The sequence below is a fragment of the Bos javanicus genome, chromosome 7 (genome assembly GCF_032452875.1).
Source record: "Bos javanicus breed banteng chromosome 7, ARS-OSU_banteng_1.0, whole genome shotgun sequence".
Classification (NCBI taxonomy): Eukaryota; Metazoa; Chordata; class Mammalia; order Artiodactyla; family Bovidae; genus Bos; species Bos javanicus.
This window is the reverse complement of record NC_083874.1, coordinates 91,990,064-92,016,119: the sequence shown is the minus strand read 5'-3', so window position 1 is coordinate 92,016,119 and position 26,056 is coordinate 91,990,064. Positions and strand designations below refer to the sequence as shown.

Below are 26,056 nucleotides of genomic sequence, written 5' to 3'. Positions count from 1 at the left end.
GAGAGAGAGTGCTATCCAGAATACCTGGAATATTTTATCCAGAGCGTGTATTACACTGCTGAACAAGGCTGCAGTGGGCACGAGTCTTGACATCAACATTTCTTCTTCCAGTTCCATGTATGTCACAATGAGTCATCATAGCATGAAATTCTATTTATTGAAGACTTCACCAGCTGACAAATTTCCTCACTTTCTCATCTTAATCAATACTGTGGTAGGGGTATTAGGCAGTTTGTATGTATATATACAACATGATATCTATATCAATATTTATTTATTGTGAAGAATTAGTGAGGCTTGGAAGCTCACAACCTGCCCCCTGTCAGCTGGACAGCCAGTGGTACCGTTCCAGCCCCAGATGGAAGGCATAGAACCAGAGCGCTAATAGTGTGAGTGCCAGTCCCAAAGCAGGAGCAGCCCCAAGTCCTACCTCAGTAGTCAGGCAGGGAATAACTTCTCCCTCTCTGGCTTTTTTGTTCTTCAGGCCTTTCAGAGACTTGCTGACACCCACCCACACTGGGGAGGGCAATCTGCTTACCCCAGACAATTGGTTCAAATGTTAGTCTCTTCTGGAAACATCAAAGACAAACCCGAAAATAGCATTAAATCAAATATCTGGATGCCCTGTGACCCAGTCAAGTTGACATAAATTCACCATGCATGCATATAAGTCACTTCAGTCATGTCCGACTCTTTCTGACCCCATGGACTGTAGCCTGCCAGACTTCTCTGTCCATGGGATTCTCCAGGCTAGAATACAGGAATGGGTTGCCATGCCCTCCTCGAGGGGATTTTCCAGGCCCAGAGGTCGAACCCGAGACTCTTTTAACTCCTACGTTGGCAGGCAGGTTCTTTACCACTAGTGCCAGCCGGGAGGCCCCAAATTAACCATCATGAAGTGTCTGATTAGCATAAAAGTATCAGAGGCCCACGGAAAGAGTCCCATTGCTGCTGGTTGGGATTCAAATACTTCAACTGACAGACCACATGTCTCTCCCTTTGCCCATGTTACAGTTTACTGGCTCCAAGGAGGACTAACTAGATAAACCCACTCTGCCAGTCAGTCGTGAGAAAACATATTAGGGAAAAAGCAATTCATCCAGTATATGTGAAACCCCTTTTTTTTTATAATGTTTGAAATATTACATAATCTATTTTCCACCTAAAGTAATTAGAGAGATTATACCCAGTTTTGTTGAGAATGTAGGGAAATGAATTCACTTATCACAGTTACAGGATTGTAAATTGGCACAATCTTTTGGGAGGAAACTATGCATATATTTTGACACGATGAGATATAATAGAGGTTCAAAGATAAATGAACAGTTGTTGTCAATTGTGGACACTTTATTGTAAAAAAAATTGGGAAAATTTACCTGGTGTTGGGAGATTGGCCAGATAAATTATATCTAAACCATGGGATACTATGTAGTCATTTAAATATCACATTGTGGGAAGATTATTTATGGAAATAGGGAACACCTGATACCAAATTTAGTCTTAAGTGAAAAAAACAGACTAATAATCCAGTAATATATTGTTCAGTTCAGTCGCTCAGTCATGTCCAACTCTTTGTGATCCATGGACTGCAGCGTGTCAGGCCTCCCTGTCCGTCACCAACTCCCAGAGTTTACTCAAACTCCTGTCCATTGAGTTGATGCTGCCATCCAGCCATCTCATCCTCTGTCATCCCTTTCTCCTTCCGCCTTCAATCTTTCCCAGCCTCAGGGTCTTTTCCAATGAGTCAGCTCTTCACAACAGGTGACCGAAGTATTGGAGTTTCAGCTTCAGCATCAGTCCTTCCAATGAATATTCAGGACTGATTTACATTAGGATGGACTGGTTGGACCTCTTTGCAGTCCAAGGGACTCTCAAGAGTCTTCTCCAACACCATAGTTCAAAAGCATCAATTCTTCGGCGCTCAGCTTTCTTTATAGTCCACTCTCACATCCACATGACTATTGGAAAAAACATAGCTTTGACTAAATGGACCTTTGTTGGCAAAGTAATGTCTCTGCTTTTTAATATGCTGTTTAGGTTGGTCATAACTTTTCTTCCAAGGAGCAAGCGTCTTTTAATTTCATGGCTGCAGTCACCATCTGTAGTGATTTTGAAGCCCCTCAAAATAAAGTCTGTCACTGTTTCCACTGTTTTCCCATCTATTTGCCATGAAGTGATGGGACCAGATGCCATGATCTTAGTTTTCTGAGTGTTGAGTTTTAAGCCAAATTTTTCACTCTCATCTTTCATTTCATCAAGAGGCTCTTTAGTTCTTCTTCACTTTCTGCCATAAGTGTGGTGTCATCTGCATATCTGAGGTTTTTGATATTTCTCCCAGCAAACTTGCTATCAGCTTGTGCTTCATCCAGTCCAGCATTTTTCATGAAGTACTCTGCATATAAGTTAAATAAGCAGGGTGACAATATACAGCCTTGACATACTCCTTTTCTTATTTGGAACCAATCTGTTGTTCCATGTCCAGTTCTGACTGTTGCTTCCTGACCTGCATACAGATTTCTCAGAAGGATGGTCAGATGGTCTGGTATTCCCATCTCTTTCAGAATTTTCCACAGTTTGTTGTGATCCACACAATCAAAGGCTTTGGCATAGTCAATAAAGCAGAAATAGATGTTTTTCTGGAACTCTCTTGCTTTTTCCATGATCCAGGAGATGTTGGCAATTTGATCTCTGGTTTCTCTGCCTTTTCTAAAACCAGCTTGAACATCTGGAAGTTCATGGTTCACATATTGCTGAAGCCTGGCTTGGAGAATTTTGAGCATTACTTTGCTAGCGTGTGAGATGAGTGCAATTGTGTGGTATTATATTCATTGTGCAGTATTATATTGTTAGTAGTATATGTCAAGTATGTTCAATACACAATTTTTATAAAGGTCAGTATTTATTTATGTATATGGGCTTCCCTGATAGCTCAGCTGATAAAATAATCTGCCTGCCATGCTGGAGACCTCAGTTCGATTTCTGGGTTTGGAAGAATCCCTGGAGAAGGGATAAGCTACCTACTCCAGTATTCTTGACTGAAGAATTCCATGGGCAGAAGAGCCTGGCAGGCTACTCTGGGGTTCCATGAGTCTGGCAGTCCATGGGGTTGCAAAGAGCTGGACATGACTGAGGCACTTTCACGGTTGCTCTATATGTATATAATATAAAATATATGTATGTAATAGTATTTATATAAATGTATACTTTATAATTTATAAAAGTATAAATGTATATATAGACACATTCTAGAAGATTATAAACTAATATTTCATTAGTAGTGAAATTAGAATTTAAAAAAATATATATTTTTTGCACTTAGCATGAGTTGTATAATTAGGAAAAAACTAGTACCTATTATATAGGATAGTGTTATAAAGAAATCCAGATATAATACAATTTATCACTTTCTCATTAAATTGATTTTTAATTATTTTTTTTAAATAAACCTGGTCCTTCTCCAGACTTGAACTGTACCTTGCTCACACCATTTCCCTGTTTTGGGCTATGAACCTTCCTAACATCTTTAATAAGGATTATTATAAGCGTTTTCTTACTTGACTTAACCAGTCTACATTTTTATCATCATTTTCACATATAAGAAAAGAGCTCATAGTTAATAAGGGGCAGTGTTTTGGTGTTTGCACTAGTTTTATTTCAGTATATTCTAGGTTAGAAGTCAGCCTAAGGCTTGGTCATAGGTGTTTGAGCTTAGTTACCATAGTTTCCTCTAAGATGTAAAAGACATAAGCTTTTTCACATGCAAAAAGTCAGATATGGGAATTTTCTTGAAAACTAGCTCTCATAATTCAGAGTTTGAATTCCTATCAGATAGTAATGAGCCGGAGATGAACAGCTACTGTCCTTTGAAAATGGCACACAGCATGCAGCTTGCCATGGTTCCCACCACTCCACGCTTATTCCTGGCTGAAATTCCTTACCTGGATGTATAGACATTTTGGTTTGCTATCTATTTTTAAGTCATCCTTATTTTCATTGTTTTTAAGGATAAGGATGAAAGAACTGAGAAATGAATAGTATAATTTTTTTAACTCTCTTAAGTAACATCTCAATAGTAATTGAATCTATAATTTCAGGTTAGGTTTCCTTTATTTTTCCAAAAAGATGAAAGGTGTGGGCATGGAGAGAGAGGGTCAGAGGAAGAGAGGGAGAGAGAGGGAGAGAGAGGGAGAGAGAGAAAACAAACTACATAAAAGGTATTTGTCAGAGGAAAGCATGAAATGTCAAGAAAGTTGGTATTTGTAAGATTTTGTTTCTTTTGGTTTATAACTTTATCAATGGCCATACAAAATTACTTTTTGTATTTGAACAGTTCAATATTTATTCACTTTGTGCTTTAAAGTAAAGGCCTTTTTTCCAACTGCCTTTGTGTGTATGAGCAGAAAAATAATGGAACATTAAAAGGAAACTAGCTTTGCAAATTTATTGAAATGGAAAGCAAGAGAAGCAGATTATCTGGGAGTACTCCAAGGGGGCAATGATTCTCTGGCCTGTTAGGACACTGGGGCATCAACCAATGTGCAATTAAAAAAATAAAACCTGTGAAGATGCGATGCGGGAGAATAAAAGCCTATTAAAGCGCTCCTAAAAGTTGAGACTCTTGCCAGCAGAGCCATCTGTCAAGAGATTATGGAGAAGAAAATTTCTGCAGCAATTTTCCCTTGGGACCAGAGGAAGTGCCAAGAAAAGGTGTGTGGCATCAGGAGTGAGCACAAACTCTGAGTCTTCCGCAGTGCCTATCACAGACAGAGCGGGAACCATCAGCCCACTGGGTCTCAGAGAAGAGAAGAGAGGGCAGTCTTTGTATTGCTTTTGACCAGAGAACCTAGGTCATTTTGGCAAGAGTTCATGAAAACCAGTCTCTTTTAAGGTAAGTTAAACTTCGTTGCATTGATTCCTAAGAGTTCTCTCTGATTCAAAGACTGTAAAGTACTACATTGCACTTTGCCTACTAAGGATTCTAATACAAAAATGAATGTGAAATTTATGTCAAAATGCAGAAGGTGATCCAAAATACTTGAGCCAAAATTAGAATGTCATTATTTTTTAACTTGGATCTTTGGAGTTTGTGAAAATATCCAAGACATTTACTTATATGAAATGCTGAACCAAAATGCTGTTTTCACTTATTTCTTTCAAGTAAATGCTGGGTAACATGTAATCAAAATGGACTCATGAGTATTTGCCTCTAGAGAATTCAGTTCATACCGTGCTGTGAAATAATTAAAAACCATACAACCATGAAAGTTATAAGAGTTTATAATAGGGACAAATATTTTGCAAAGTTCCTGGAATCATTTCAGGAAAAGATACTTTAAATTTTAATTCTAAGTAAATCTCAGTTCAGTCCCTGACCTATGTTCCCATATAGTACTATTTTGTGGTTTTAACAATAATTATTCCCCAATTTGCTTTGTGGTTGACTTTATTTTTCATTCTTTTTTAAGGTAAGAAAATATGTTGATTATAAAGTTGGAATAAAAATTACAGATTTATGACCTAGATCACAAAGATAAACATGCATTTTTTCCTTTCAAATTTTTCAAGTCAGAAAAAGAGTTTCCTCCTTAAATGACAAGAAAATAAACATGTAAGAAGTTAAGTCTCATGCTAATTTAGCAAGTATTTTTAAACCTATGAGAAATTGTTAATCAGAAATTAGGACTAACTGTAGCTTAATTCAATTTTATTTTATCTTGATCAAAATAGAGACATTTTGTTTAACATATTGGTGACTTAGAGAAACGGATATGAGCAGACATAAATATAAGTGCTAAACAGTGGTAAGAAATAATCTTATCTTCTGGGAAAGAACACAAAGTCCAAGAAAACAGTGCTAATTTTGAAGGCTTCAGTGCTCATGCTGGCATGGTGCCCATTTCAGATTATTGTGCCTGTAACTGGAGAGACATTATCTTGTGATTTTTAAGTCAAGTTATCCTGTGAGTTCAATTATAGTGGACAATGAATTTTAATAACCCAGGCCTTTGAATCTTCCTTTCTCTCTTACTAAAGAACAGTTTGCCTGCATCACCAGGATAGTGTTTACATTCCTTTATATTTCATTCATTCTTCCATTCACTCATTCATTTAACCAATATTTAGTGAGCAGTGTTCAAGTGGATAGCATACTCGGGCTTGGCATTAACTAATGAATGGATGTGGTCTCTCCATACTCTCAAAGGCCCTACAGTCCAACACGTGGCACATAACTTCTCTTTTCAGCTTCAAATAATTTGAAAACCAAAACTTAAATATTATTCCAACAACATGTATTTAAGGCTAACAGAAGTTCAGTGATAGCCTTTGGAAGTGCTTGTGCTAATTGCATCATTCAAGACTTCCAGTGCATTGATTTTATTTGTACTTCAGAATTTACATTAAAAAATTATTCAGTAGTAGGTACTGAACACATTATTTGCTCTTGGTTTTTCATTAAATATAGTTTGAGATTCTTTAAAAAATGTGGAACAGGTTCATTTTGGATGTAGAAAATGGTAAAAATTCCTGTTCAATAAATGTAGACAAATTATTCTGGGAGATTGACAGATACTGCATCTCATTTGTGGTCAGTCTTATTTAATGTATATATCTCTGTATGTTAAGTGTATTTGAAATTAAAGGACAGATTCTTACCTGCTATATCCATTGTTCCTAAGATTGATTGTGGGGGGAGGGAGGTGAGCATTTCAAGCATTTTTGGCGGTATTACCATAATTGGTCCTGAACAAAAATGATATTTAAGTTCTGAGTTATGGAGATCCTTCCTGGGATCCGTGCCAGAGATAATGAAGCTCTTGCTTGGATGAATGGGTCTGGAAACTGTCACCTCAAATAAAATGGGTTTTATACTAGAGTACTACTGCCATATCTTTTCAAAATAATGAAATGCTAAGTTCAAGAGTCAATATTTTGATAATGCAACATTTTAAACAGTAATATGAATATAACTTTTTCTTTTTCATAGAGAAGGTGTTAGTCAAAAGGAAGCAATTTGGGAACAAAATCTGGGGTATTAAAATCATAGTTCAAATGCCCATGAGCAAAGAAAGCAACTGATTGATTTGACTTTTTTTTTTTCCTTCAGATAAAACCTATAGTAGATTTCTAGTGAGGAGTTTGATGTTTCAAACCTTTGTTTACTGGTCACAAATCATGTTCTTATATCATATATTTAAAAACGTGTGTCCCCTTCTGTCTCTGCTGAGCACCTAGGGATGGAGTACTCATCATTTTGGGGGCTGCGTGATTTCTGAGCGAGTCCTTCCCTGTCTCACTAGAACTGGTGTGTGCTTTGTCGCTTCAGTCATATTCAACTCTTTGTGACCCCATGGACTGTAGCCCACTGGGCTCCTCTGTCCATGGGATTCTCCAGGCAAGAATACTGGAGTGTGTTGCCATGCCCTCCTCCAGGGGATCTTCTCGGCCCAGGGATCGAACCCACATGTCAGGTCTCCTGCTTTGGCAGGTGGGTTCTTCACCATAGCACCACCTGGGAAGTGCTGTCGCCTGCTTGCTTTATACCTGGAATGTAGTAGATGAACTTCGCTTCAGATGCAGTGACTCATGTGAAGATGCATGAAGTTATGATTAAGTATGAGGGTCTAATAGCAAACATCCTGGGTTTCAGTCTTGCTTTTCTAGTTACTACTCTGTGAGGGCAAGTCTTCTATCTACTTATCCCAGCTGTAAAATGGGGCATAAGAAGGACACTGTTGTTATTGTGTGGATCAAGTAAGATAATGTGTGTACTGAGCGTGCCATATTGTATATTCTCACAGATGATGATGGTGATAAGAGTCTGAAGAAATTCAGACCTTCCTGGTGCCATGTTTGAATTTTTGCATTAGCCTCTGTGTCCAGTTTGGCATATCTTTATTGCATCCTATGCAAGTTGCCAGATAACTTTCTCAAAAGTACAAATCTGATACTGTTACTTGCCCAGGTGACTCTCCACACTTTGGCTAAAGATCCACACGTCCTAATGTGGACTTTGGGCTTCCTCTCTCTCTCCCTGCAGTTTCTCACACCTCTGAGTCTTGGCATGTGTTGGTCTTCCTGCCTGGAACACTTATTCCTCTTCCTTACCTGGCTAATTTGAACTTAACCTTCAACATTAAGCTCAAGCTGTCAGAAAGACTTTTCTGCCCCCACCTTCACCCACCCCTCTTTATCCTCAGGATTGTGCAAGGTGGGTCTGTTGTTGTTGTTTTTCAGTTGCTAAGTTGAACAACAACTGTTGTTCAGTTGTCCAACTCTCTGCGACCCCTTGGACTGCAGCACGCCAGGCTTCCCTGTTCTTCACTATCTCTTGGAGGTTGCTCAAATTTATGTCCACTGAGTCAGTGATGCCTTCCAACCATCTCATCCTCTGTCATCCTCTTCTCCTGCCTTCAATCTTTCCCAGCATCAGGGTCTTTTCCAATGAGTAGGCCCTCTGTTTTAGGTCACTAAAGTATTGGAGCTTCAGCTTCTGTCCTTCCAATGAATATTAAGGGTAGATTTCCTTTAGAATTGACTGGTTTGATCTCCTTGCTGTTCAAGGGACTCTGAAGAGTCTTCTTCAGCCCCACAATTCAAAAGCATCAATTCTCTGGTGTTCAGCCTCCTTCATGGTCCACCTCTCACATTTGTACATGACTACTGGAAAACCCATAGCTTTGACTATATGGGACTTTGTTGGCAAAGTGATGTCTCTGCTTTTTAATATGCTGTCTAGATTGGTCATAGCTTTTCTTACAAGGAGCAAGTGTCTCTTAATTTCGTGGCTGCAGTCACCATCCACAGCAATTTTGGAGCTCAAGAAAATAAATCTGCCACTGCTTCCACTTTTTCCTCATCTATTTGCCATGATGTACTTGAATCTAATGTGGCTCTAATTTTCTTGTCTGTCAGCTTGTCATTTCCTTCAAAAGACTGTGAATAATTGGAAAACAGGGGCTATATCTTTTTTTTCATCAACCCAGAATTTAGTACAATCTCTGTCACCTAGAAGGTGTATAATGAATGTCAATAGGTTGAATGAATGTTCTGGTGGACACGTAAGGAGCAGCGATACTACTTTTATGACTGTGTTTATCTTCTAAGTACTGATGTCATGCAGAGATGCTGAAGTAAACACAGGGCTCCATGAAAGGGAAGGCGAGCATGGCATAAGTACATTCTGAACATACTTCTGCGTCTCTCAAAAGAACCTTATTTTATCCTTTTTGCTGCAGAGCTGGAATAAAAGGGCACGCTATTGTGCTTTTAATTTGAAATACAATTTTTCAACTGTACACTGACAGTAAAGAATGAATTTTGTTGAAATGTTTGATCAAACGATTTGGGCTAGTGTATCACCAAAGTATTGGTCGGAAATTTCTGGATCTTTACTCACTCTTCTCTTTAGCTTTTGTTGAATCTTGTATTTGGAAGTCGAGATTGCAATAGTTCTTAGACTGCTTCTATCTGTCTAGATGTGAAGATGTGGCCTTAGAAAACAAGATTCATATCCAAAAATACTATATAATGCTATTAGTGTTATTAGGAATGCATTCAAAATATTTACAGAAACGCTTGAGCTGTTTTATGAGACTCACTCAAGTTCTGTTATTCTGACATCTTGACAATGAATTCGGATTTTTACTGTGATTTGTGCATTTTTGAGTAAGCAAATAGAGGAGACTCAGGTACAATCACTCTTCCTTCTTCAAAGAATGAGCTGCTTCTAGAAACTCCAAATTTGCATTTCCTGCACTTTGAAATGAACTGTTTTCCATCTAGAGCAAGAGCCTCCATCCCCAGGTTCTTTCCGGCCCTTTCCTCTGGCACCTGTTGGGGGTCTCTGCCACTGCTGATATGACTAGAAAAGCAGAAGAAGGAAGATTTCTCATCACAGGCACGTGCTCACGGCTGCATCGCTCACTCTGCTGCTAGCTTCCACTCATCGGCCCCTTCTCTTTTTTGGCACTGCTGTGGATGTGACCCTGTTGGGAACCTTGCTTTCAAGGCTCCATATCCTTAGCACAGTGCAGTGAACCAAGACTCAGCCCCAGTTGGTTGCACAGGTCTTGTCCTAACGTGAAACTTGGCAGGTAGCTGTGCTATCTCCGGGGTTTTCTTTGTGGGTCCTTAATAGGAAAGCAAGTTGTGGCCAAACTGGTTTGGACCGAGAATATCACAGCCTCAAACCTAACTGCTCTGAAAATGACTTACACCAGAGTAATGATGAGTTATAATCAAACTGTACTACCTTCTGATGTAAGCACTTCATTTTCCTTCTGTTCCTTTTGCTTTATGATCTACTCAGAAAGGTGCCATGGACCATTTTATATTTTTATTTTTTTCTTTCAACATTAGGGACTGAAGGTCTACCATGCACACTAATACTTTAACATTTTACTCTTTGGGTAAATGAGTCCACATCTGAATTCTCTAACTGCTTCTTTGTGTTTCCAGGACCTGGCATAATCCTTGGCACAGAGTAGATATTTACCTTTTGTGAATACTTGAATGGGACACTCACCACAATTAGAGTACCTGGTATATGGAGGCAACTTGGAGAAACCATGTAGATTCTCCTTAACTTTTAGGAAGACTGGCATTGAACTGGCATCAGAAAATAGCTGAGAGACCATTCTCAGATCACTGGATTTCTCTGAGAAGTTTGTACAAAAGGACAGTCATAGGAAGGAGCCCTTAAGGCCCATTCTGGGACCTCTCAACCATTACTTTTTAAACTTTGATTCTAAGGTTATACATAAACATAACTGTAAGGGGAGACCACGAAATTCCATGGACTACAAGTCAATATGCCTAGGCAAAATACCTAATGTTTAGTAAAATAATAATTTTGAAACTGTTTTATGAAGTTGAAGTCCAGATTAAGAGAAAGAACAATCAAATGAAAACTGAATCAACTGACAAAATTTCATCTTTGTATGTAACTCAGTTCCTATTTCCATTTTTGCTTCAATAGCAGTTTCCTTGGTGACATTCTTCACAACAGCGCTGCAATAAACACCTTCTTGTCTGAGATCTCCAAAGTTCTGTACAATATGATTTCTGGTGCATGTATGTACGGAATTTTTTGTTGTTACTAACAATGAACACAATAGAAGTCACATTTATGTAATAGTTTATATTTTATTAATCATAAATGTTAACAATGTAAGGGGGCTTAACAGATCTAAACAAATTCACTCATTTCACAGATGAGGGAACTGAGTCATAAAGTGATTAACTTATTTTTCCCCCAGGGAAAAATTAACCAAAATTGTCATTCAAAGTTATGTTTTCTATTATACGAAAAAGTGATTGTCAATGAGACGCTCAAGGTCAAGGTTGATATCTGGCTTCATCTTCTTTTAAAAATGAATTTAATGACTTCATTAAAATCTAGGGACGTATAAAAGGCAGGAATACTATCACTCTGTTAACAGAGATTTACTTATCAGAATTTCAAACAAGGAATTCATCAAGCTAAAATTCTTTCCAAAGAATAGAACTGTCCTATATTCAAAGAGCGCGAGGCCCATATCTCCTGTCATGCCCTTGAAAATCCTGACAGCTTACTCTAACGTGGCTGCAAGAGGCTGCTTCCTGTCTCAGCTGGCTCAAGGAACAGGAGCTCTTCAGAGGGCCAGTATGCTCAGAGCATCCTGGCATGTCTATTGTGAATCAAACTTCTATATTCCCAGGTTAGCCTATCTAAATATCCTTACGGCTGTTTATCCTTCTAGGGGTCCTGACGGCGGAGAACTGGCCTTTAGAGTAAAGTCCTCTCCCACAGTGGCTCAAGACCCAAGGCTATTCAAGAGGAAAAGCAGAGACAAGTACAGGAGAATAGTGACTAAGACTTCAGCACACACATACATACACACTCACATGCAGCAATTTACAGAGAGACATACCCTGGCAGTGACTTCTTTATCTTGAATAAAGAATTGAGTTCTTTAAAGAAAAACGGCATAATTAGAATCTATTGTTCTGTCAAATTGGTCTTTCTGAGCCTCCAACTTGCCAAACTTGTCTTCGTCTCCAGACCTTTGCACCAATTATTCTGCTATTTGGAATGCTCTCCCTCTATTTTCATATGACTGACTTGTCATTATTTGTATTTTTCAGCTTAAATCTAAACCTCAGAGAGGCTTTTCCTGACCAGTCTAAGAAAGGCAGCCAATTACTCATCTGTCTTCATTCTTTGCATTGCATCATGCTCATCGATACCTTATATTTTTGTTGTTCGTGTTAAAATGTATATTCGATCTTCACCCGCACCTTGGCAGAATAGAAGACCCTATGAGTGCAGGGTCTTGCTTGTTCCCTCATATCCCTTTGTTGACACATAATAGATATTCAATAAATATTTACTCAGTGGATAGCTTTGTCATCACCAGAGATTAAAAAGTTGCTTGAATTATAACTAGCGTTTAATAAAAAGTTGTTTAACTGAGTTTGAGGACTAATAATAGTAGGGGAAGCAATTCCAATAAAGTTATCGCTAACTTTCACAATTTTCTTTGACACTTTCTTTCCATTTACTAATTTGGGATAAAATGTCCTTGATAGTTTGTCTTAGCTATGAAAATAATTAAAATACTTGATATGAATTTGGGCGAGATTTAGCATTACACTGAAGCTTGATTTTAAGGCTGAGATGGTTTCTACATGTCTCACAATTGATTAAACAATCAACCAGAATACACTGAAGGATCAAGTTTATAAGATTCCTTTACGTTTTATCTGTTATGTAAGCTTTTAGATGAAGAATATGGTTAGACTAAAAATGTCATGCTGTTATTTTTTCATCGTGTGGCACATTGCTGTTCTCTTTAGTTTTGTTATTTATATTATTTACTTCTATTGTTAGACAATGACAAGAGGTACATCACTATTTTAAAACAGAGTTTAGTTATGAAGGTTTTGTGGTGATAAGCAGGATCAACAACAAGCAAACTAACTTATTTTCATGTTAAACTGAATTACAATTGCCAAATATTTGTTTTATTTTTGGGGGGCAAGTCTAGTAATCTTCTAAAATAATGTCAGTTTGATTATATTCTATTAAGAGCACATCAAGAGCACGTTGTGACAACTGATTTGAAAAAGCACTGAGTAATTCACTTTACTGAATGCTGACAGCAAATCTGCACCAGTTTATGAGAACACTGGATGCAGACGCAAGCCAGGAAATGAATAGGGCGTTTTTCAGTAACTGTAACAGACCCCATGCTCAAACCTGAGACTGAGATTGGCACATGGTAAAAACTGTTGCTAACTTTTAATCTACCACTCCAGCAGGTTTCAAAAAATTCCATAACCAACAACCTGGTCCCCCCAAACATACTTCCCGGTCTGTTCCCTGTCTTCCTAAAACATGCAATGTGTCTGTGACGTGGTCCTGATGCGTGGTTTTGTTTGAGCTTGACGAAAAACTGTGTGAGATGCGTCTGTCCTCCACTGCATCCCGGATCCTGTTGTCTTGCCGGATTTCGCTGACATTAAACAGAGTCTTTAGGGTTCAGAAAGGCTGGCCAGGCGCATCAGACACATCAGAGGCAAATGTGTAACAACGCGGAGCATTTCTGCTTGGCCTGTTGGGTCTGACGTGCCAAAAGAGTCCAGAAGGAATACAGTGCCTTTTGAAGTAGCTGAGATGCTTCCCTGATGTCACTTCTCTGAGCTGTAGATCAATGCCTGGAAGATGAATCGGAACATGTGAGAAGAGTCACCGAGGGGAAATGTGTTGGAAAGGTTGCAGGAGTGAAGCACCCAAGCCCAGAGAAAAGATGGGGTGAGATGTGCAAGCAGGAAAAACAAAGGGCTGAGTCATTGGAGGCCTAATTGACAATGGCACAGCTGTGACAACAATTTGCCGGCGGCCTGACCTATGTGATGAAAGGGCCTCCGCTTTCCTTGGAACCTCAGAGTTGCCGCGGCTCACAGGAACACACCACTCATGTTTCCAGCTGGCTCAGCCTCATAAATACCTAAACTCACAAGATGACGTTTTTAATGCTCGATTCCGCATTTATATTTATTGCAATTCAACATATCCATTAGTGCATCTATCACTGATGAGTTTGTCACTGTTTCAGGAAAACAGTCTATCAGGCTGCATCAATTTCACTTTACAAGCTATTAATGTGCTATAATGCAGTAGACAATACCATGTGGATATATTTGATCAGAGAGGTGCCCGAGTCAGATTGAACTGAGGCTTGCAAAGGGACCCAAAATCTTAATTTATTTATTGTGAAGAGGAACAGGCTTGGAGCACAGTGAACGTGCTAATATAACAGGTGTATCTTTTTCACTTTCTCAAAACAGGCACGGAGAAGAACAAATTTAAGCCATCTATTTTGACTCAGTTTGAAGCACAGCAGACTTACAATATCTTGTTGACACTTGACATGTTTATTCTTTTAGCAGAGTCATGATCATGTTTTAATATTTTCTGCATGCAATTAGCAGCTTTATTCAAGAGACAATGATGGGGAGTATGAGGCCAGGAGATATAACCAATTATGGCCTTCTGAACTGGGGTAAATAAGAACATTAAAACAGTAAATAAAGCACAGATTTTCAATATACGATGAGATATTTCTGGATGCTGCAACAGTTTCTGTTAAAAATAAAAACAAAAGGCACCTGCACAACAAAAAATGTAAAATTGTGTAGAAATGAACAGTGCTGATGAGAACAGACAATATGCTTTCATTCTACAACTAGACTCTGGCAAATCACTGGTATCTGTGGCCTCCAGAGGCTGAACTAGCTCAGGACAGGGAACATTTCTGGCCATAGCAAAATGCGTGAGCCGCTTTCTAAGTCTTATAGTATCAATTACAAAATATAAAGGGAAAGACATTATGTACTTGAAAATCTGTTTGTGAAATATTATGAAATCCCTCCATGAAAATTTTCTAGAGGGGTTATACATAGATAAACACTGGAGTCAGGCAGATACGCCCTTGAACCCTTACAGAGTTACTTTACAACTTGTGGCATTGAGAAAGGTAATAGTGTCTTTAAACCTCAGTGTTCCGTGGGTTTAATGAGGAAGACTCATGCATAGCATTGTTGTTAGAATTAAATGAGATTCAAACCGTGGTACATCCACTCAATGAAATACATGTAGCTGTTGGAAAGATTTAGATGACCCTGTATGGAATGTTATGAAATAATTTCTAAGAACTGGTTAGATCTAGATTGAAACTAAGACTGAGTATTATAGATATTATGTAAAAACATGATATATAATATATACACACAGAAAAATTTTGGTGGGATATATGAAACATGGAAATGTGTGATAAGAGTAAGATTTGCCTTTTATATTATGTCCTTTTGTACTGATGTCTTTCTATCTGTTTATATTTTATGATTAAACACATAGTTTAATTTTGTGAAAGGATATAATTCATTAAAATGATTATCTGGCATATACAAGAGCTCAATAGATGCTGGCTGTTTCAGTAATGCTAGTAACTAGTGTGCCTTTTCCCCATGAGGTGTAACAGACATCTTTGTTCCTGCTTTAAGAAGTACAGTTTGACTCTGAGGCTACATGAGGAGTTGGCATGAGAATAGATGGATTTTCAAGGTCCATGTGATAAATGTCTCCACGTGTGGCTATGTAGTAAACTCAGGAGGCACCAACAGGATGAGGGGCTGCTTAGAAAGACCGCCAGCCCTTCGAGGACATCTTTATAAACACAGTGCACAGGATGAGGAAGGAAGCTGTCCCTGGCTCCTCTTCCCAGGAACCCGGTGCTCCGTGTGGGCTTCCTATTTTAGGAGAGATGTGACAAGTTCGAGGATGTGCCGAGGAAGAGGCCCGGGACAGCGCAGGGAGCAGAGTGTACACCAACAGGAATGGTTCATGGAGCTGAGGACCTGGGGAAGTACATGAAAGGGGCCCCTCTAGTGACAGTTCAAGGGCTGCCACACAGAAGAGGGATTCAACTTCATCTCTGTTCGTTCCTGAGGGCAGAACTGGGACCACGGAGTAGAAGTTAAAAGGAGATGTATTTCAGCTTTCAGCCGCAGCTAAAACCCAGCACGTCATGATTTATAGTAGCAAATGCCACCCTAGGCAAGGATAGATTTCTCTGTTACATTCTGAAGCTAAAATGTACCAAGGCATCTGGATTCTCCCAAGGATAATGCCCCAAACTTCAACTAAATAAATAATCCCCGCAGATACAGCTTTGCAAAGGTTAGATACATCCAGGGGATGAACTTGTGTCTGGGGTGGAGCTCCCCGCCCTCCTTGGCTCCAGCGCCTCACTGCTCCCAGCAGTGGTCAGTAACTCACACTATCTTCTTGATTCTGCTTCCAGCCCCTCTTCACTGCATTCTGATATCATAGCCTACAGGGTTCAGATACTGGACATCACTGCTTGGTGAGGCTGGATTTGTCTCTTTGCCTTTAAACAGTGCCTCCCCCGCCCCTTTTTTTTATCCTCTGTGATCTCCTGGTCTTGCATTTATACTTCTGTTGTATTTTGCTTTTGCCTCACATTAACATTAGCTGAGGGATACTTGTTTCTTCTCATTAAAATGTAAGCTTCTTAAGGGTTGACACAATAAATTTTTGTGCCCTGCTATCTGAGAAGAAAGCAAGCCTTGTTAGATTGAAACATACCCCTTTAGGAAGAGTAAATGGGGTATGTGGGGTATTTACAGATTTAAATGTAAATTTAAATGTTTTTAGCAAGCCATCCATCACCTCTTTCTGGCCCTTAGTTTTGCTAGAGATCATCTGTCTCTGGTCATTAGCAATGAGGAAATATAAAGCACAAAATCAGAAGAGGACTTTTAGATAATGGAGTGTATGAAACCTGTATCACAAATCAAGGAAATCCATAATAAAGATGTATACTCTTCTTCAAAGTTTTTGGGCTTCAGCTTATGGATACTTTCATATTTGTCTATGGATGAGTCTTTAAATATTTTGCAATTACAGTTGCATAGGGATGGACGACTCCCTGGTAGCTCAGCTGGTAAAGAATCCACCTGCAATGCAGGAGACCCCAATTCGATACCTGCGTTGGGAAGACCCCCTGGAGAAGATACAGGCTACCCACTCAAGTATTCTTGGGCTTCCCTGGTGGCTCAAATGGTACAGAATCTGCCTGCAATGTGGGAAACCTGGGTTCAGTCCCTGGGTTGGGAAGATCCTCTGAAGGAGGGCGTGGCAACCCACTCCAGTGTTCTTGCCTGGAGAATCCCCATGGACAGAAGAGTCTGGTGGGCTACAGTCCATGGGGTCACAAAGAGTCTGACACAACTGAGCAATTAAGCACAGCACAGAATGGGGATGGACGAATATTGTCTTTAAGGCTGGAGTAGAGTTCAGACGTCCACTGTTGCACTAGGCATTAACTCTTTGTAGAAAACTCATTTGCAGCCCTGGAAGCTCCAGAGAGCAGAGGCAAGCCTCTGGACAGCATGGGGATATAGCACTAGCTTACATTGTGTAGTCAAACTATTTAGCTAAGAGTAACTGCTTCTTGTAGACACATCACTCACTCTTTCAGGCCAGTGGAATCTTATAGGTGTCAGACTTTTCAACAGGCAGATTAATTTTTCTCCCTGACTTGCTGTACCCTGTTCAGAAGTGTGTTCAAGAGTTTTAAATAACAAACACAGGTTTCATAAGTACTTCACTTAAAGTGAAGAAAGCAGGATAAGATTGTAGCCTAAGCCTCAAAAAGAGTGGGGCCTCTGAATCAGGTTCATATGTTAGAGTGAACTACACTAAATGTTTGCCCTAGATTTCCAAAAATACACCTCAAGACTGAAAAACTAGCACATTAAAAATAGTCTGTATGTCTTAGAAATATTAGGTTTTCTTTTTTTAATAAACTTTTAAATATTTACAATTCAAGGAATGAAAAGCAAATATCCTGATGGGAAAGAAAAGATATCACTTCTAAAATGTCTCTAAAATGTAAATTTTTCTTCCAATTATTCATGCAATCTTATTGTTGTTCTGATACTCACTAGATCAATTTAGTAAACTATTTAGTAAGTATCTGTTCTGTGCCAGCCAGAGTCCCAACTACTGCTGAACATTATATAGTCAGTCTAGATTGAGGGGCTACAACCTAGGCACCTGTTATTGCTTCAAGACACCTAGATGGGTTGTAGTTTTCACAAAAGTTTAATTTTTAAAATATCTGTCATCTGAGCTTTGACTCCAGGAAGGCAGAGGCTTTCCCATCTTGTTCTTTAACAAGACAATGCCTAGCACAGTGAAGGCACATGATAGGCATTCAAGAAAACTTTGCTGAATAGGTGAATTAAAGAGTGATTATCCTATTTCAAAATAGAGTAATAAAAGTATTGTGAGAAAAGGACCCACAAAGCCCTGGGATCCAAAGATACATCTTTGGTGAGATGTGAATGAATGAATATGAAATTTGTGTTACTTGTGTAGAAATTTGATCAGATGGAGATACTGCATCCACCTCCATCCCAATACATTCGAAATGAAGGTTTTACATTCCAGTCCCTAAAATGTCCCGTAGGGTGGGGGAGGGATATATAAAAGACAATGCTTTGTTGTTACCCCAACTTGCACCTGCCTGCATGAGCATGTTTGGGTATCGTCCCTGTCCTTCCTAACTTTGGGGAGAGGGAGCAACCTTTGCTAGTATTTACAGATGACAGAGCTGAAGGTATTTCAAGCCCTGTGCATGAGTGCAGACCGCAAGATCAATGGAGCCCTGTGGAGAGTTCACAGGCACCGCGTAATGACTTAGTCCTTCCAGTCCTGGGAGCTGCTGGTGGGGAATCCTTTTGCTGTTAGAGTCCCACTTGCATGCTCACTCTTGAGCAGTGTGACATGGTTTCTGTGGCGTTAGCCACCCCCATTCTGCCCACGGGCACTCCTGTCGCTACCCAGAAAATGACAGGTTTTCCACATTACCTCCGGTGGTGCCTCACAGCATCCCGATCACCTGTGATCAGCAGCTTTAGCTCCGCTTTCTGCAGTCCCTTTGGCGTCTGTCTCTGTTGGTTCTCTGCACACTGTTAGCCTGGCAGTCTTTGGTGCCAATGGGCCGGGTTTTGAAGTCGGCGGGCTTGCAGAGTAGGAACTCAGCACTGATGACTCCTTCTTGTCACTGGAGGTTACACACAGTTTATCTGAGAAAATGAACACAGGAGATTCCGCGCTGGGGTATGACTCTGGAAGCGTGCCATTCTTTGCAGGGCTGGTCCAATCAAGAAATTTAGGGCAATTCTATTTGCTAAGAGTTAGTATGGTACCCTGTGTATGGAGGCATCCTTTGAAAGAATTTCATTAGGTCCGAATGGCCTATAGATAGGCTGAATACAGGGCTTCCTTGGTGGATCAGCTGGTAAAGAATCTGCATGCAATGCGGGAAATCTGGGTTCAATCCCTGGGTTGGGAAAATCCCCTGGAGAAGGGAAAGGCAGCCCACTCCAGCATTCTGGCCTGGATAATTCCATGGACTACACAGTCCATGGGATTGCAAAGAGTCAGACATGACAGAGCGACTTTCACTTCTCATGGTGGCCCAGACAGTAAAGAATCTGCCTACAGTGCTACAATGTGGGAGACCTGGGTTTGATCCTTGGGTCAGGGAAGATCCCCTGGAGAAGGGAATGTCTACCCACTCCAATATTCTTGCCTGGAGAATTCCATGGACAAAGGAGCCTGTTGGGGGGCAGTCCGTGGTGTCACAACGAATTGGACAAAACTGAGTGGCTAACACTTTCACTTTTTTTTTTCATGCTGAATATATGTTAATTCTCTCATGCATGTAGGTTTCTGATTTAGGGATCATCAATGTCATGTAGAGGTCATTATTCATGATTACAGATTAATTCTTCTTTTTGAAGGTTGATCAATATATATTGATGGCCATTGAACTTTAGAAATTCACAACCTAATGATATGAAAGAACACCTGATGAATTTTCAAGTGGCAATTCTATATTCTTTATTATATCTTCTAGCATAATCAACTAAAAGCATACTTCATTTTCTCGTGTCGTTTTCATATCAAACTTAGGGACCACACTATATCTAAGTCAGAAACACAATACCATTAACAGCCGGAGTGTCTAATAATAGTGGCTGGACTTATACATAGATACGTATATGTGTTTTATATTTACATTTTTCTTCAGAATACAATTCTCATTTTATAATTCCTAATGACCTCTTATTGATTAAATCCCCTTTCAATCATAATAAGCAGTTAATAATTATTAAAAAGTGAAGACTGATTATAAAGATCAGGTCTACACACTTTTCCAGAGAATGTTAAAATTTTCTCAACTTTCTTCTTTTCTACCTGAATGCAATAAACTATGCAGTCGTTTGGCAGCTGACCATTACAGTTGCTTTGCCTGTTAAGAGATGTTCAGCTTGGGAAAGAGTCAGTATTCATTCCAAAGGCCAGCTTTTGATTTATTTCACTGAGCCACACTTTCTCTTTAGTATCTAACTATTAACATAAGTAAAATTGTGGAAAAGGCTAAATGCACAGTATTTTCATCTACTTTAAAGTTCTTCCTTTGACCTCAATGTCTTATATTGACCTTGCATGTCTTATATTAGTTAGGTGTCTTTTGGCTTTAAGTCTAGTGGGTGCTCTTTTAATATATCTCCACTTAACCACTGCTCTAGATTAATAGATGCCTTCCAATTGCCCTATAAAATGCACTAATGCCTGCATCATGCTAAATGCAAGAGTTATTGCAAAAATGGTTATTCTCTATCATGCTTGAGCACTTTTTCCTCTTACTGGTGAACTTAATGCTTAATAAGAGCAAGGTATGTTTGTTTTGTTTCCAAACTGTTATAGTATTATAATCATGTAATTTAATATTTCCTGATGACATAGTGAAAGAATTGTTGTGGGTGCAGTAATTAAATACTTGGGAAAACTTGATAAGGGCAATCCATTAAAGCAACATTGCTCAGCGATCACATGTTTTTAGATAAGTATGAATCAGGAAAAAAAAATTGGTAGAATTTGAAGTAATTGTGTACCCAGATTGCTTTACTACTAGCTTAAAACTCCTATTTTACTTTGAAGAAGCTTAAATTAGAACTCACAGTTATTGATTTTGGCTGTGGTTTTTACAAGAATAACAGTAGAAACTCCAATCAGCAGATCTAAAAATAATTGGAAAACATCTATACATTTTATATCTTAAAGAATCTGAAGTATCATCACTTTTATGGTTTCCCACCTGAAGAGCTTTTTTCAACTAAGCAACCATCTCTTGGTCTAGATCCTTTTGGAAAATAGTTTCCTCCAGTAACAACAACAACAAAAAGGCTCTAGCTCGTGACTTACTGGGATGTTACTGGGATGATAGTGGGGAATTCATCACCTCCCAGGGTGAGCTTCCCCAGGACCTCAGGTGAGGGGGCAGCAGTAGGATCTCGGATCTCAGAGGCAGAAGTGTGGTTTTTGCCTTCATCCCCCGCCTCGTCTCTGTTTGCATCAGCTCTGGCACATCTCAGTCTGTGTCTCTAGATTTTAAATTTCAAGTTTCTGGGAAAGAGAAGCTGATGCTACCAGCTTGGATTAGCTACCCTTGAAATAATCACCTCTCCTGAATCAATCATCTATATTCCAGAGAAAGAGCCTGGTTTTATGGTCATGCAAGGCTATGGTTTTTCCTGTGGTCATGTATGGATGTGAGAGTTGGACTGTGAGGAAAGCTGAGCACTGAAGAATTGATGCTTTTGAACTGTGGTGTTGGAGAAGACTCTTGAGAGTCCCTTGAACTTCAAGGAGATCCAACCAGTCCATTCTAAAGGAGATCAGTCCTGGGTGTTCTTTGGAAGGAATGACGCTAAAGCTGAAACTCCAGTACTTTGGCCACCTCATGCGAAGAGTTGACTCATTGGAAAAGACTCTGATGCTGGGAGGGGTTGGGGGCAGGAGGAGAAGGGGACAGCAGAGGATGAGATGGCTACATGGCATCACTGACTCGATGGGCATGAGTTTGGGTGGACTTCGGGAGTTGGTGATGGACAGGGAGGCCTGGCGTGCTGCAGTTCATGGGGTTGCAAAGAGTCGGACATGACTGAGCGACTGAACTGAACTGAACAAAAGAAAAAAAATTTTTTTTAGAAAGAGAGAACCATTGTGAATCATGCACCTGCCCCCAAGAAGGATGTATTTTTCCCTTGAAATTGTTTGAGAATTAGAAAAAAATCCAAAGAAGTTTAGTGATTAAATATATAATGAGGATGAAGAGTTTTATCCAGAAGAATTCTGCGCAACTGCTCCTAGAATTATGAGAGCTAAGAGCTGTGGGTCAGTATATAATTCCTGAAGACACGACAGGCAGAGAGGTCCACATATAGGAACGATGGGACTTTCCAAGAGGAATGGTATAAGCAGCAAGGCTAAAAGGAGGAAACAAAAGGGAGAGCAATATGAAGCTAAATGGTTAGCACGCGGGGGGCGGTGGTGAAGGGGTTGGAGGGGAGAGGGGATGGGATGGGAAGGTAAAGACCAAGGGAGTGAAGAAGAGAGGGAAGGAGGGGAGAAGAGAGGGAAGGAGGGGAGAAGAGAGGGAGATTTTGACACCTGATTCCTATATGGGATTTGGTTACAGAAAAGATCTAAAGGAGTTTACAGAACTTTTGCACAGTGAAAGTGAAAGTGAAAGTCACTCAGTTGTGTCCGACTCTTTGCAACCCCATGGACTGTATAGTCCATGGAATTCTCCAGGCCAGAATACTGGAGTGGGCAGCCTTTCCCTTCTCCAGGGGATCTTCCCAACCCAGGGATTGAATCCAGGTCTCCTGCATTGCAGGCGGATTCTTTACCAGCTGAGCCACAAGGAAAACACCACATAAATACCTACACTCTTCATTTAGAGAAAACCGAAACAAATGTCAGCTTTGTTTTTTAAAGATTTAGTTGTTGGAATGGACAAGCAAAACAAGTCTCAGCAAGGCATCCAATAATTATTCACACTAAAATATCAGCTCAGTTTTGCTTCTGGAAAGCATTCCTATTCTCTCTTTGGAGGAAAAGAGTTGTATCTAAACTCATTCATTCCATGTATAGCAAAACAGACAACTAGAAACTCAGGTTCTAGTCTTTGTTTCTCAAATTAATAGGCCTAGTATTTCTAATCCTCATTTTTTCTGACTCATAAAATGTGGTTGATGGATATGAATATCAAGTAATTTGACATGTACAAATGTGTGCAGTACAAAAGCCAAGTATTATTCCAGCATGAAATTATTAATGGCTCATTGCTCATATACTCTTATTCATTATGAAACCTAGAATCCTAGAAAGGTAGAGACAGAATAAAGCAAGTGTCAATAAATATTATTGGTAAAGGAACCTTTACCTTTGCTCTTCTTTGCTTTATTATTTCTTCTGAAAGACCACAAAGATCACTCCTCTTTCTTTTTTCTCCAGCTGCCCCAGCACATTTTGATCTTCTGAAGTCCTTCCCCATCAGCCTGCCAGGTCTGTGAAATATGACATAGTCTCCCAGTTCTCCTCCTTCATGACCCTGAAACCAACGTGAAGGCCTTTTGGTTTTGAGGGATTTCCTAATAAAGGCTGCCTGGAAATAAATACCAAATCAAAACCCACACACATTAGAGAAGTTCCCAGTTCTCCAGATACATCAGTATATTTTCCGCGTATTTGGCCCTGCACCATGTGGGGGCATCCGTGTGGCTGGCCCTTCATGAGTGCCCATTACCTCCTCCTTTATTTTATAAGGTTTAGGGTATGGTGTGTTTTATGCCTTTGTTTCAGGTTGAACTGCCTAAGATCTTCCAATTCTTGGTTTAAGTAACCTCTGGCTGTCTTCCTCTCTCTGTCCCCATGCGCTTTCTGTCTACAGTAGAGAACCCTCACATTATGGACCATGATCTGAAACACCGATGCAGACAAATTAAGACATCCCCAGGCACTCAGTGTCAAGTAGATCATTTGTAAATTAAGGAAACTCTTGACAAGTACCTGCAATTTTAATATTCTTCTGCTTCTCAAAGGAAGAAAAAATCACCTTAGGTCATTTCCGGCAGATAAAATTTGGATCTCCTGTATATACTGGATGAAAAGGGACATGTATGAATTAGCTTTTACTGCACTCTATATTGCAAAAAGATTATAGCTTGCCATAAACTTAACTCATAAAATGACATTCAGTGTAAGTTATTTCTTTTCAGAGAGATTCCCATGGAATGCCTGTAGTTTTAAAATAGTTCTCATTGTTTATTGAACTACTTGAAAGAAATCAAAAGTGATTATGCTTATGTTTTCTTAAAGAAGAAAAAAAGTTAGATTTTAATCTCTTCATGCTCCCTCTATGAGAGTATGTTCCAGCTGAGAAATGGGACAAAACAGGAAATACTTTATGATTTTTTTTTATGTGAAAGGGGGACCATAGCATCACTTCTGTTTAGTTTATAATTTTTCAAGTGTTGCCAGCCTTTCATCCCCTCCTGATGGGGTACTTCTTAACTTTCATCATACACAGTTATACAAATGGGTACTAACAGAGGAAAAATTACATGAATTATTTAGGAAAGCCAAGTTCTTTAAGCATTACTGTGAAAAATAACATTCTTATCATTTGTGTATAAAAAGCCAACATTTACTTATTCTGGATAAAAATGAAATATGTTCTTATGCCAGTTATTGAAAAATTTGTATATAGACATGATACCATGTATATATAATATATTATATTTAATGAATAAAATAACTTTCTGAAAATATTGTGTCTCTAAATGGATGTCTGAGTGATATTTACAGATAATTTCTTTAATTTCTCCATAGAATTTCTTTTCATATGATACAAATCATTTGAATCACAATTACTAAAGTGTTTTTGAATAGTAAGGTTCTATACCAGTAGGCGGAGAAGGCAATGGCAACCCACTCCAGTGCTCTTGCCTGGAAAATCCCATGGATGGAGGAGCCTGGCGGACTGCAGTCCATGGGGTCGCTAAGAGTCAGACACGACTGAATGACTTCACTTTCACTTTTCACTTGCATGCATTGGAGAAGGAAATGGCACCCCACTCCAGTGTTCTTGCCTGGAGAATCCCAGGGACGGGGAGCCTGGTGGGCTGCTGTCTATGGGGTCACACAGAGTTGGACACAACTGAAGTGACTTAGCAGCAGCAGCAGCATACCAGCAGGCAGTGTTGTTATTACTTCTGTGGTTTATTCGTACCCTTATAGACTGCACTCTACATTTTTTGTATTCTTTTATTTGTGAAAATCATTGACAATACAATGAACTCTCCAAATACCACAAATGATGCTGTTCACAAACACTCTGAGAGACTCATTTAGAATTTTTGAATAATAAAAAATGAAATCAATCTCTTTGTGCAAGTTCCTAGTGTGTTATGAATGCAATGTGATCTTGGTATTTGCTTATCAAAGGAATGTACTAAAGTACTGCAGAAAAGGCCATGGGTCACGGAGAACTCCATTTTATTACTTCACTTGACTTTGACTATTAATTCCACATTCCTCTCTCTTCTGTTGGTCTTCATGGTGAGATAAAAGCCTTTGTCTTGTATTTAACAAAAAATTGTAGAATTTAAACATGAATGTGGCTTTATTTTATAGAAGATATTGTGGTTAGTGAATAGTTTCCATTATGATGTTTTTAGATTTTACTAGGAAAAGTATAACTCAAGGAATAGTTTGCTTACTTGATGATTACTTACTTTTGTACTCTTCTCATTGAAAATTAATTCAGCAGTATGAATTGAATTCCTATCAATGCTTTTAAAGTTCCTTTAAATTGACCTTTTCTAGTCATTTCTTTAGTTCTTGTATTTTGTTTCTGTATTACTTTGCTCAAGATTCAAATTCCCAATAAAGAGGATACACTTGGCCAAACTTAAGTGAAGAGCTATAATGGGGTGGTGAGAAGAAAGCTTTGAAAGAAGAAGCCAGAAATCCTTCTATTTTTTTACAAGCACTGGGTTTAACCCCATAAGACTGAACTCCTTAGGTACAAAGTAATGCCCCAAATTAATGTGGAGTGTGGAAAGC

At 39.3% G+C, this 26,056-nt stretch overlaps 2 long non-coding RNA genes across 2 annotated transcripts in view; one reads left to right on the top strand and one right to left on the bottom strand.

Moving 5' to 3' along the window:
* LOC133251669 (uncharacterized) overlaps positions 1-26,056 on the top strand; it is a 127,455-nt gene that overhangs the window by 32,162 nt on the left and 69,237 nt on the right. The gene's annotated exons all lie outside the window — the stretch shown is intronic.
* Positions 13,343-23,992, bottom strand: LOC133251668 (uncharacterized). Its single transcript, XR_009737723.1, has 3 exons — positions 23,373-23,992; positions 18,941-19,158; positions 13,343-13,698 (listed from the first exon to the last, which is right to left on the bottom strand). It is a non-coding gene; the product is annotated as an uncharacterized LOC133251668 (long non-coding RNA).